The 14,101-nt window shown below is 43.5% G+C and overlaps 1 non-coding gene across 1 annotated transcript; it reads right to left on the bottom strand.

Moving 5' to 3' along the window:
• Positions 1-4,881: 4,881 nt before the first annotated feature.
• Positions 4,882-4,954, bottom strand: TRNAQ-CUG. The gene has a single exon. It is a non-coding gene; the product is annotated as a tRNA-Gln (tRNA).
• Between the last annotated feature and the right edge of the window lie 9,147 nt (positions 4,955-14,101).

Genomic DNA, 14,101 nt, shown 5'->3' with positions numbered 1-14,101 from the left:
TTTTTAAAAAAACTTATTTAAAAAAAGACTCTAGAAAGACCCTCTATAATCCACCCTGTTTTATTTTCTTCATAGCAGTTATCATATTCTGAATTGGTCTTGCTCATATGCTTCACTGTTTCTTAACCATCTGAAACCACTCACTTTCTAGTGAGTTCCACATGGGCAGAGACTGTCTGTTTTGTTCAACACTGTATCTCTAGTGACCTTATTGGTACCTGGCACATAGTAGGTGCTCAATAAATATTTCTAAATTTATTTATTTTGAGATAAGTTATTATTTAATTAATTCACTTATTTTGAGGGGCAGAGGGAGAGGAAGAGAGAGAGACTCCCAAGCGGGCTCTGCACTGTCAGCACGGAGCCCGATGCGGGGCTCGATCTCACGAACTATGAAATCATGACCTTAGCCGAAGTTGGACACTTAATGTACTGAGCCACCCAGGTGCCCCAATGGGTGATCAATAAATATTTCTAAATGAATGAATGAAGACACGGTTCTGACTTCTCTCCTGTCCACTGTGGGCATATTTAAAACATAACCAGACAATACCTCCACATGGGTATCTAAACACCTCAAACTTAAGAGCAAAATAAAACTTGATGCCCTATCTAAACAAATTCTTTCCCATTTTGCCCTTTCTCATTGAATAACATCACCATCCACCCAGTTGCTCAAGCTGAAAAGAACCTACTCGATTCTCCTCTTTCCTTTTGCTCCCATATCTAACCCATCAGCAATTCCCGATGGCTCTACCCTCAAAAATATATACAAAACCTGACTTCTCACCAGTTCCACTACCATCACTCTTGCCTGAGCTACCATTTATTGCTTCGACTACTTTAAAAACTTCGTAACCTGTCGCCCATTCCCACTCTTGCCCCTCTATGATCCATTTTCCTCATGAAGGGCGCAGTGATCACTGCAAAATAAAAATGTGATCATGGCACTCCTCCGCTTGAGGCACCGCCCCCAATGGTTTCCCATAATACTTAGCATGGAAGCTAGACTCCTTACCATGAAGTAGAAGTTCCTTTGTGATCTGACTCCCACCTACCTCACCGGCCTCATTACTTATCATCTCCTCCTCACCTACTATGGTCTAGCCACCCACTCTTCTTTGTACTCCTCTCTTACGCCTTAAATAAAGCCTTTGGGGACACCTGGCTGGCTCCGTCAGGAGAGCATGTGGCTCTGGATCTCAGGGTCATGAGTTCCAGCCCCATGCTGGGTGTAGAGATTACTAAATCTAAATAAATAAACTTTAAATAAACAAACAAGCAAGCAAGCCTTTGCCTTAGGTGGTCCCTCTGCCTGCAATGTCCTTCTTTCAGATCTTTGCGCGATTACTTCCTTCTTGTCTTTCAGATCTCACTTGAAGTGTCACCTCCTCAGGGAAACTTTCCTTAAACACAGCCTACAGTAGGCTCCCATTCACTTTCAATCCCTTCAACCCATTCCTAGTACTTACCACTTTTGATAGTGTCCCGATGTATTTATTTGGGTGTGTTTACTGTCTGTCTCTCTAAGCAGATGGGAAGACAGGAGCCACATATGCTTTGTTCAAAGCTCTATGTCTAGGGTTTAGAATCAGTGCCAGATACATGGTAGGAACTCAATAAATATTTGCAGAATGAGTGAATGCGGCACATGCGAACAGCAATGTAGACGCAAGAACAAAATGCTGTGCTTCAGGTTCCGATTGAGGTGTGGGACCCGTTGCGGGAAAGAAACATCATCTCCTCCGTTGGGCTTGCCCACTGACTTTCTCCAGGTTGGCAGAAAGAGAGCAGCATCAGGAAGCCACTCAGGAAGAAACTCAAATACAGCCATATAATGTGACAGCAACTAGCTCATTTAAGCCACGTGCAGGGAGTGGCTTAGTAGGCATGGAAAATTAGTCAAACTGCCTAGTAAGATTTCAACATTTATTGGTTGGTTGGTTGGTTGGTTGGTTTGTTGGTTCATTCAATTAGCAAACATTTACCGGGCACCTACTGTGTGCAAGGAATTTTGAAAGACACTATAGAAGCAAACATACCTCCAGGCCCAAAATAGACCGTTGACAGAATAGTTAATTTTTAAGCAAATTAGATGAACTTTGAAGAGACAAACCTCAGGGTTGGGTGAGAGTCGGAGGGATCAATAGAGGCTCTCGTCACTGCCTCAACTTCTGCCTGGAAAGGGGGAGAGCTCGGGAAAGTCAATCCAGACCTGCTATGTTGTGCTTAGAGTGGGCAGGTGGGGTGTGCAGGGTGGGTTGGCAAGAAGCAGATGCTATGGACCACCAGAAGTTAGTTTCATCAACTCTACATGGTCATTAATAATTTCGACAACAAAAGTGTTTACGATGAAATAATTTTTTTAAGATTTTAAGATAGAATTGAGGAAAGCTCTCCTAACTCGAACCCTATTGATGCAGCATACAAAGACCCAGCGAAACGCACAGTAACCCTGGAGGGGAGATGGGGGTGGCAAATGTGTGAGGGTGTGAGGATCTGCTCCAAAGAGCTAGATCCTTTAGTCCAAACGCGCAAAGGCAGAGAAGACGAGAGCTGGTTTCAGGGCAAGGCTTACAAACTCATGCAGAAATCCAGGCTCATAAACTCAATGCTGGACTCCTGAAACAAGGTGATAGCACTTGAAATTTGTCAGAGATCGATTTAAAATGAATCCAAAGCAGGACTTGTTCACCCAACAGGAAACCTGCCTATGAGGCTTGGCATCCCAGTAAGGGGCATCAGATTCAAGAACTATCACTTGTTAACCACAGTGAGGGTAAGGAAATGATGGAGGGACAGGGCTATTCAGAACAGTGCAGCGAAGGAACGCTCCTCTCTCATAAGGAGACTTGAGCATGGGCCTAAGTGCAAAATGAGGATCTAGGGGAAGAACTATCCGGGCAGAGGAGAAAGCAAGTGCAAAGACTCTGGGGTGTCTAAAGTGGAAATAACTCACTCAAAGTCACACAATTCATAAACGCTGGAACCTGCATCTGCATGTACCCAGGAACTCTGGCTCCAGAGCCCATATTTGGGACCACACTTCATATTGCTTCAAATGTCAGCTTCTTCCAAAATAGGTTAAGCAAATAGAGAATTGCTGTCCTGCCGCCACCATTCCCCACCCGCTTTCCTGGCTTTATTTTTCTGCACAGTGTTTACCCCCATATGACATACTATATGCTTTCTTCTTTATTTTGGTTATTGTCTATCCACTGCCCCCACTAGAATATAAGCCCTGTGGGGTCACAGATTCCAATCTGTGGTGTTCCTTGTTGTATTAGAACGGTGTTTGGCACAGAGTAGTGCTTAGTAACCATTTGTTGGATGGATGGATAGATGGATGGATGACGTACCTGCAAGGGTTTCAAAGCCATTCGGGAGGTATTCTAAGTAACTAGTTAACATTCAAACAGGTGGCCGAATCCTCTGACAAAAAAACTAGTGGATATTCCTGACAGACACTGAATTCTAGATGTTTGGCCTTGAGAGCAAGGAGTAGACTCAAAAATCATCTACCAAGTACTTTCTATGAGCAGAAAATCACCACGTCTACACCTACCCCCGAAAAAATTTTCAAATGCTCTTTGTTACAAACTGAACAGTGCAAGAGGGTATTTATGGCCTCTTTTTTCCATTAATGATGTTCCAACTTTGGAAAAAGGCACAGGTAGTTCAATACTGTTAAATTATGATAAACGTAGAAAGTTTTCTCTCTATATTGTATTCCATGAAATAAAACCCTACCCAGGGGCGCCTGGGTGGCTCAGTCGGTTAAGCGTCCAACTCTTGGTTTTGGCTCAGGTCATGATCTCAGGTTCGTGAGTTCAAGCCTCACGTTAGGCTCTACGCTGATAGTGTGGAGCCTGCTTGGCATCCTCTCTCTCCCTCTCTCTCTGCCCCTCCCACACGATTTACTCTCTCTCTCTCTCTCTCTCTCAAAATGAATAAACTTAAAAAAATTTTTAAAAACTACCTAACTGGTGGGTGGGAGATGGGTGAAATAGGTGAAGGGGATTAAGAATACACTTGTGATGAGCACTGACTAAGGTATAGAGTTGTTGAATCACTATATTGTACACCTGAAACTAATATAACACTGTATGTTAATTACACTGGAATTAAAATTTTTAAAAAGATCCCCCCTCCAAAAAAATCCCACGCAGCGAGGTCTATTGTAATAAATTGCTTTGGGGCTATAGAATACAAAACACGAACCCAATAAAGGGAAGCCAAGATATCCTACAAGCATTCCCAAACTTAAGAGAAACAAAAAAATCCCCCATCAAATCCCTTGGAATGAAGAGAAGCATTCTGTAATTAATGAGAAACCAATCAGCTAATACCCAGTTTATGTGAAATACACAGAGACCCTAGATGATATAGTCTAACCCTTTGGTTTAACCCTTTAGTTTAGAGACAGAGTGCTGAGTCCCAGGAAGGTAAAAGCGACATGCCAGCTGCCTCATGCAGAGCAGATGGCAGAATGAGGGCTCGAACCCATATACCATCTGAACAAATGCTGTCTTTTAATTTTTTTCATTGAGTTCCAAAGATCTCCATTTTTTTTTAATTTTATTTTTTTAAAGATTTTATTTCTGGGGAACCAATTTGACAATAAATTATATTTAAAAAATAATAATGAAAACATTAGTTACAAAGAATAACAAAATTGCTATTCTTTATAACTAAGTGGGGCAGCTTAAGACGGAAATCTGAAATCTGTTCAATTTTAATTCTTTTAAAATATCAAAAAGTTGGTGCTTATAAAATTCAATCATATATTTATACAGATAATTTTGGATTATGCAAAGTAAAGCAGTCATTATTTTAAAAAATAATATTTAAAAATGGAGATTTTATTTTTAAGTGACTCTATATCCAACATGGGGCTTGAACTCACAACCCTGAGATCCAGAGTCCCACGCTCTACCGACTGAGCCAGCCAGGTGCTCCCAAAGATCTCCATCGTTACTTTTTCATTTTCTTTAATGTTTTATTTATTTATGTGATCTCCACACCCCACGTGGGGCTCAGCTCATGCCACTGAGATCAAGAGTTGCAGGCTCCTCCCACTGAGCCAGGCAGGCGCCCCTAAAGATCTCCATTTTTAAAGCAAAAGTTCCCGTCTGACAAATCCCAAGACGTTATGTTTTGGTCTGCACCCATTTCTCTTAACCCTAGACAGTGAATGTTCATTCTGTCCCAGGGCCAGGGTTGTAGGGAAGCCACACTCATAGGATGCCAGCACTAGTAAAGTGCTTTCTTCAGTGAGAAGAGGAAGAAGGCAGAACCTGTAGAAATGAAACAGAATCCAGTACCTGCACTTGGATGCAAGATCCATAACTTGCTTCCCCGAGTCTTCTCCCAACTTCTCCCAGGCATTCACCAACCTAACATCCACACTATAAACCCGTATGTCAGCTAGGTGGTTTAATTCTCTCATTGGTGCATGTGTTTGCATCAACGCGGTGTTCGGGCAGCAGAAGCTGGGTCTACATGACCCTTTTGTCAGAGACCCTCGCGTAGCACCATGTGTAACCAACTGGCACTGAAGAAATGCCTCTGGTGGGGGCATTTCTTGTTTTCTGTGAAAGCACTCTTCTTCACAGGAGACCCTGAGCTCTGAAGGGCCAGGCAGTGTAGGGTAATAGAGCGGAAAACCCCAGGTTATGCCAACAGGGAAGGAATCTTGCTGAAGCTTCCAACCGCCCTCTGCTCAGCGCAGTCAAGTCTGGGAGGTATTCGGCGTCTTCCTGATGGGTGGCTGGGGGTAACTCAGCATGGTGTCGATATCAAGCACGTAGGCCTATTTCTTCAGCCTGAAATTCATTCATTCATTCATTTGTTCAACACACACATTGGGCCCATCCTTTGAACCAAGCCCTGTGCAGGCAGGGTGAAGGATAAGGAGCTTATGGCCGTAGCAGTGAACACAGCAGCCTGCCCCACAAGGGTGACAGAGTAAAGAGTGGCCAGCATCTCGACAGAGATACAAGTAACACATTCCAGGGCCGCAAGAAAGAGAAAGAGGTGGTTACCAACTTGCAGAATCCACTGTCGTGTGGGTTTGAACTGTGATTTGAAGAAGAGGTAGCATTTGGACATGGAAAATGGGGAGGAAAATAGGTGAGGTCGTGCCTTTCAAGTGGAAGGAACAGCATGAATGTAGAACCGTGTAAATCTAGGGCCGCGCAATTCGATGAATGACAACGCACGAAGACGATGTCTGTCTTAAGTCACGACACATGCTAAGGACATAACCTCATCCGCAACCCACGTGGCTTTGCCATCCTCTAACCCGCTGGAACCTTCATCGTAGGCCTCGCATTTCGGAGGCCCGTGGCTGGGCCAGGGCTACAGGATGACACATCACGAAAGGAAATTACCTGCAGGGACATACCTTCTCTTTACTCCCATCCTTTAGAAAAGAATCAAATTAAACAGACAACTTGACATTTGTGTCAAAAAGTCCGCTTTTCCCCAAGGTGCCAGAGGTGAATCTGTGCCACTAACAGCCTCGCTCCATTTACTCTCATTCACCTCCACCTCTACCCCTCCCGCTCTCTGCTCCTGAGAGATTCGACTCGCAGCTCGTCCACTGGATGAGTTAAGGTAGAAATCGCCGCCATCCGCCTTGCACTCAGCTCAGAAAAATCACCCAATTTTTCAGTGACGCCTAAAACTCTCAAATCATCTGGTCAGATTACAGCAAATATACGTGCAGAAGACTCGGCAAAAACCTCGGCCCCATTTTCTGCGCTTAATGTAGGCAGGTGATGGGAGTTTGAGGTTTAACTGCATGTACTGTTGGTGGCATAAAATATCTCGACATAAAAAGACGGAACAAAAAAAACCAAGATGGAACTGCTTAGTGATTTTCACTGGCCTCTACGCGACATTTCAACCGCGTCGGCCTAACTCTAGCACACGAAACGCGGCGCAAACAGGAGCCGGCTCCCCCGCCCGAGCGAGGCCTCTGAGCTGAAACGGGAATGAACAGTTTGGCGTGGGAGTGCTCGCTGATTCTTGCTATTAGGCAATTTTCCCCCCTTCGGAATAAAAATGCCAATTAGCCCTTTGGCCAGAACGCTGCAATAGAACATTTGAAGCCGCTTCTTTTCCAGACCTCTTTTGTGCCACCTTTCACACAGAGATGTGTTGTGTGGGGCAGTCTCGTACGGAAGAAAGCTGTGGCCTTGGGGCAGCAACCTTCAGAGACGACAGGACCCAGAAAAGACTTCGCCTGAGGAGGGAAAGAAAGGCCTAAAAAAGGGTACAGTGGTGGGGATAATGGCCAGTTCGGCCGTAAGAGCATTACCGCCTGGGCTGTGCACATAAGCAAGACCTCATCTCAGCGGGCGACCGGCTACTTCTTCAGTTACTTATGAAGAAGCATGTGGTTGCAGCACACAGCGATAATTTCTGCTTCGCCCAAAACAGTACCTGGGAAGTGTGCAGGCTCTCTATCAAGGGTTCAGGTGGACTTAGGGGTCACGCAGTGCAGAGATTCGAAGCATAGGTGCTAGCACCCGACCATCCGGGTTCAAATTCCGTCTGTGCCACCTACGGGCTCCGTACCCTTGCCAGGTTCCGTAACTTCTCTGTGCCTCTTCGGTTAAACGGGGCTGTCGGCCGAAAACAGCCAACGGTTCAAGAGCCATGAGCATCTGTTGAGGCGTCTGCTAAGCGCCCACCGCCTCCTGTGCCTGTCACGACAACCCTATGAGGTGGAGAAGAGATGCAGGGGGCAGAGAAAAAAGTGGATGGCGACGGTATGAAAGTGAACCAGTAAGGTGATCACAGAGGCGGAATGCCACATTTTCACAAAAGGGAAGCAATTCAGTTTTTGCGCGTCTGTTTCGTCTGCTGCCGCCCAGCCAGGGAAATTAAACGGACAAAGGCTGATGTGTACGGCCTGAACAACAGGAACGGAACTACTGCTCGGTGTCTAAGGCACACGAGGCACTTTACAAACACTGTATTGGTTAATCACCACGGCAACCTTCGCAAACTGGGATGGCTATGACCGATTTGCACACTTGGAACCTGAACCTCAAAGGTCACATGACCTGCTCAAGGCCACGCGCAGCTTTTAACCTGTCCGAACCACAAACCAAGTCTGTGTGATTCCAAAGCCGGGGCTTTTAATTGCTGCACTCAGAACCGCAAGCTGGTCCATTCACTGAGGAGTAAGTACACAAGGTCAAGGCAAAAAGGAGGTAATATCTGAACTAAATGCACTTAAATAAGCCTCAAGGTCTTTAAGTGCCATGAACTGCAAGTGCTCTCAGCGTGGCTCCTTGAAGCGGCAGTGTCACATCCACAAGGCCAGGGTTAACAACTAAAGGGACCACCCCGAACAAGGCTCCGTTGACAAGCTTGATTCCGGACTGATCCAAGACATCTAACGCACACCTTTTCTTTGTCTTTCTCTTTAATTTTTTTTTTTTACATTTATTTACTTTTGATAGACAGAGAGAGACAGAGCACAAGTCGGGGAGGGGCAGAGAGAAAAGGAGACACAGAATGGGAAGCAGGCTCCAGGCCCCGAGCTGTCAGCACAGAGCCCGACGTGGGGCTCGAACTCACAAACCGCGAGATCATGACCTGAGCCGAAGTCGTACGCTTCACCGACTGAGCCACCCAAGGGCCCCTGTCATGTCTTAAAGTTTGCCTACTTCACCTCTCTTATGTAAGCCAGCCCTTCAGGCTTCAGGGTTGATGAACACTTTGTCTTCCCAGGTATAATTCTGATGCCTCCTGATTTTTATCATCCCTTCTTTTGTCTCCTTACCCCATGTAGGGGTAGATGTCAAACACTGTTTCAGCAAAGAAGTAGACGTTTACTTTGTTCCCCAAACAAAATCTTATGCGTAACTATAATACAAAACAAATACAAACCAAGCTCATCGATTAGTGGCAGGGGGAGGGGGCAGTTCAAGAAAAACAGCTTAAAAACCAACCACAGGTCTACAAAAGTCCCTGAGATACTCCAACCTAGATGGGTAGAATTTTGCTCCACTGTCTGGACACGGTCAAGTGCGAGACTGCATTTCCCAGTAGGGTCAACAATCTCTCTAAGGAGAGGTACAATTCCCCTCAAATTTAATCTTTTTTCTTCTTTTTTTTCCCTATAAACTATCACTTTACATTGTAGTGAAAGTGATTTTTTGTTTTAAAAAAATGTTAATGTTTATTTCTTTTTGAGACAGAGAGAGAGCGAGCAGGGGAAGGGCAGAGAGAGAGGGAGACATAGAGTCCGAAGCAGGCTCCAGGCTCTGACCTCTCAGCACAGAGCCCAACTCGGGGCTTGAACTCACAGACAGTGAGGTCATGACCTGAGCTGAAGTCCAACCCTCAACCAATTCAGCCACCCAGGTGCCCCTAATGTGGTGAAAGTGATTTTAATGCTTAACTTGCGAGACCAGTGTCACTGATTGAAATACTAACTTGCAGTAATTTGCATACACAAGAAAAGTCAGCCATGAGCTCCTAGTCCATTTTATGTTCGTCTTTTTTTTTTTTTTAATATAATTTATTATCAAATTGACTAACACACAGTGTGTACATCGTGCTCTTGGTTTTGGGGGTAGATTCCCGTGGTTCATCACTTCCCTACAACACCCTATGCTCATCCCCACAGGCGCCCTCCTCCATGCCCATCTCCCATTTTCCCCTCTCCCCTGCCCCCCATCAACCCTCAGTTTGTTCTCTGGGTTTAAGAGTCTCTGATGGTTTGCCTCCCTCCCTCTCTGTTTGTAACTGTTTTTTTCCCCTTCCCCTCCCCCATGGTCCTCTGCTAAGTTTCTCAAGTTCCACATAGAAGTGAAAACATATGATATCTTTCTCGGACTTATTTCACTTAGCATAATACCCTCCAGTTCCTGTATTTCTTTCTTTCAATAATCCACTTCTATTCATTGACAACGCTCCTGACAGTCTTTGGCTCATCTCATTCCCAGCTCAGATTCTTGTGCATCTGCCCAGAAATGTGTATACATGTACATTTATATATATTTTAATTTACATTTTAATTATTAAATGTGATTGACTCTAAGACACATAGATTATAAAATGCCCATTATTTAGGGGCGCCTGGGTGGCTCAGTAGGTTGAGTGCCCTCCCTTGCTTGCACTCTCTCTCTCTCTCTTTCTCTCGAAAATAAATGACCACTAAAAAAATTTAAATGCCCACTATTTAATGCACCACTAGGAAACACTGATTAATGATGGCATAATGCTTTGTTATCAGTCTTTATTTTATATTTATTGTAAGAGATTTTTTTAGATTTATTTAGATGTAGATGGTTCTCGTGCACGCATCAAAAGAAAAGGGTAAGTGACAGAAATCGGTTGCGGTATTTCCAGACCGTACTTATACAGAACCAGCTTTTCAGAATCACACCCTCAGTCTGTCACTGATGACTCTATTTGTCCTCAAAATATTTTCTTCTGTGCTGCACTGTTCCACTGCTGTCTCTGGGGTTTTATTCGATGCTGCTGATACCTAGTCTGTAAATCTTGTTGAGCAGTTTCAAGGAATGCAAATTACAACTATCACCTGGTCATAGCAAGAAGCAGTTCAAAGACACTAAAGAAGATTTCAGAGATATTAAAATGAGAAAAATATTACAAGCGATGAAATGTGGTATATATCTTTCTACAACATAAATGAGATCATATACTGTATACTGTTCTGCAATCCTTTTCTCCCTTAATATTTATTTTAGACAGTCTATATTCACACATGTATATCCACCTCATTTTTATGTGAATGTATCGTAATTTATTTTACTAGGAACTAGGTCATATTCCCTAGAATTTAACATTTTCCACCTCTTAAAAGTCTCCTATATGCAACCCTCTAATTGTCACCTATGTTCCAATCCCCTAATACATCATAGGGGCTTGTGAGCACACCCAAGATATATTTTTTTTAAAGAATTGGTTAAATTCAGGCAAGCATCTGAATTCCACTGTTTGCAAAGAGATTCTTAGGGCGTATACCTCAGGGCAGAGAAGTAGTTTTTTATTAAAAATTTTAATTTATTTTTTTTAATGTTTATTTTTGAGAAAAACAGAGAGAGCACGAGGAGGGGAGGGGCAGAGGGAGACAGGATCCAAGCAGGCTCAGCAAAATCTAACGCACAGCCAGATGCGGGGCTCGAACTCACGAAGTGTGAGATCACGACCTGAGCCTAAGTCGGATGCTTAAGCAACCAAGAAGTATTTTTTTTTTTTTGAGATTTTATTAAGTAATCTCTACACCCAACACGGGGCTCAAACTCACAACCTCGAGAGCAAGAGTCACATGCTCCACCCACTGAGCCAGCCAGCCAGCCAGCCAGGTGCCCCAGGGCAGAGAAGTATTAAATCCGTGCTGTCAGGGCCACCTACACAATGTGAAGGGCACAGCGCAAAATGAAAATACGGTAATAAATCTTCCCTTCCCACGGGGTAGGCAGCTCCAACACAAAACAAATGGACAACCTCGAAGGGTTGTAACCTCTGTGCCAGGACACGATAGGTACCCGCCTTATGGGTGGATGAGAGGACCCCCAAGTGGCTCTGCGAGCCTAGCGCGAAACAGCTTCCTCATTACCCCTCCCCACGATGCTCTAGGGAGCATGCACCCAACCCGGAGCCTCCCTGAACCTCCCTGAACCCAGCTCCAAGCCACCGCGATGAGCAGAGGGCGACAGCCAGCAGAACTCGGGTCTCCTCCCGCTGATGCCGTTCATTTGCCACCCCAGCCAGAAGGCAGCGGTAGCCGCTGGGCAGTGGGGGTGGAAGAATGTGAGGGGTAGGCACTGGGGGAGCAGGGCACTGGGTGGGGGGGGGGGGGCGGCCAGGGAGCAGACCGCCAAGAACCTATTGCAGGGATGTGGTGGGAGGCAGAAGAAGCAGCAGCGGAAGCTCCAGGGCCCTGGCACATGCTCCATTGTCCTCTTGGACTTCACTTACAAAATACATATCCAAAGATAAAATTCAGAATTTCAAGACAGTGACCACGGAGCACTGGACCCCAAGCGCAGGGCCCTTTTGAGCCCAGAGCCTGTGTGACTGCTCTGTCTCACACCCTTGAAACAGCCCCGACTGCTGTAAAAGCAAACAAAAGCCCACAACACCTCTCATGTAAACTACAATGGTAAAAGTCACGTTAATCCTACTGCAAGTACACTGCACTTAGAAGTTAAGCTCAGTGCCAGAGGAAGATTTAGGGTCAAGTTCCTCATGCAGTTTGGGCCTTAGCACCCCTCACTTGCACGGCCCATGATGCTGGGAGTCAGTTACTGGGAGCTATGGGGTGTCCTGGGCGGCAATAAGGTGCAATCAGAAAGCATTGGGGTGTGATCTGGTAAACTGCCTAAAAAGAACTCCGAAAAAGGAAGTCTCGTTGTAAATAAATACTCATTTCCATACCTAATTTAAGTGTAATTTTATATTTTCCTTTTCTTCTCAAAGGAATCTCAAACTTATATAAGCCCAATTCCTGATTGTTCTAAGGAGACTGATGACCTGTGATACAAGAGTCCTCTGTAGATATTCAAAATTGACTTTCCACCACGATACTATTAGAGAAACCTGTGACCAGGAGTGTGAAACGCACTTTTCAGGAAGCAAACTTACGACAGTGCAATCAGAGTACTGACTCCCACCCTGAAAGGAGTCTAAACTGGAATGAAACTTGAGAAGTATTTCAGACTTAGAAACTACAAGCATTAGAAGTGATTCAAAAGATTCCAGGTGAAAAGAAGACAAGATATATTTTAAGTATTCATCATTCATATGTGTTTTTATTTGTTCTTCACCTATTGTTTATAAAGTTTCCCTGGTCCACATTAAGAGGGCAGAGAAAAAAAATCAGTGTACTGTTATCAATATTAACCTGATACCCAGGTTAAACTGACCCCCAAGACTTATTAATTTTCCAAGAATAACCTAATAAGTGAGTGTTGGACCTACACACTGGCCAATAGGAAAACAATGGGTCATTTGCTTGCAGAATTCTGCCTAATTTATTCTTGGCAAATGCTGCATTCCCTAGGTCCAAATATTAGGGATTTGAGCATATCTAAACACAGACTGACTTGAAAATCAAACTGGTTTAATTTAGAAACTAGTTTCTTAGAAAGCAACAGATTTAGGAGTGATTAATAACCAAAGAATTTTTAAAAGCAGCACATTATAACAGTGTGATTCCAAGGCAATGGATGTTAACTAGACTTATTGTGGTGATCATTTCAAAATGTATACAAATATCAAATCATTATGTTGTACACCTGAGACTAATATAATGTTACATGTCAATGATACCTCAATTTAAAACAGTAATAAAATGAAATAAAATAGTAAACACAACTTTTAAAAAACAGTGTTATGCCATCCACTTTCAGATACGTTTGAAATTTCAGCATTATGAAAGATATTTTAAAAGCGGTGCTATATTAAATTTAACTGTTTTTTTCAGACTACATTGTGCAAGAAATAGAGTACAAACTACAGCCAAAAATGCTTGTGTTAATAGGCAAGGCTGACAAATTTAGGATGTGGGAAGTTCTACAGGACAAATGTTTTTTCAACAAATAAATTGCAAGGGAAAAAATAAGAAGGGTAAGAGAACTGGTAAAGTTTTTAAAAGACTAAAGAAACATTTTATTTGCAATGTCTGAACTTAATTGCATATTGATTCTGGGCTAAAATAAAAACATTCTTTTCTTGTCTTTTGGTATAATAGCAGCCAGCCTTCTCCCTCACAATTTGCAGTTTTTTCCATTATAATTAACGAGCATTTAGTGGGGGAGGTACTTTGAAACTATACAAATATCCGATTCTTCATCATACTTTTCATTTATTCATTATTGATTTTGATGATCAAATTGTCCCTGATTTAGCCAGTAGGAACCCCTTCAACTTGGCATCGTGTCTCTAAACATGACCATTATTTTTTTTAATATTGAGGAAAGTGGAGGTAATACGAATATGAACTGGATATTCGATTATATTAATGAATTAGCGTTAATCATTATAACAGCATTATGGGTATTAGGAGATTATTTTTATTACTGGAATATGCTAAAATAGCAGGATGTCT

This window comes from Panthera tigris, chromosome X (genome assembly GCF_018350195.1).
Source record: "Panthera tigris isolate Pti1 chromosome X, P.tigris_Pti1_mat1.1, whole genome shotgun sequence".
Classification (NCBI taxonomy): domain Eukaryota; kingdom Metazoa; phylum Chordata; class Mammalia; order Carnivora; family Felidae; genus Panthera; species Panthera tigris.
This window is presented reverse-complemented; position numbering and strand designations above follow the sequence as displayed.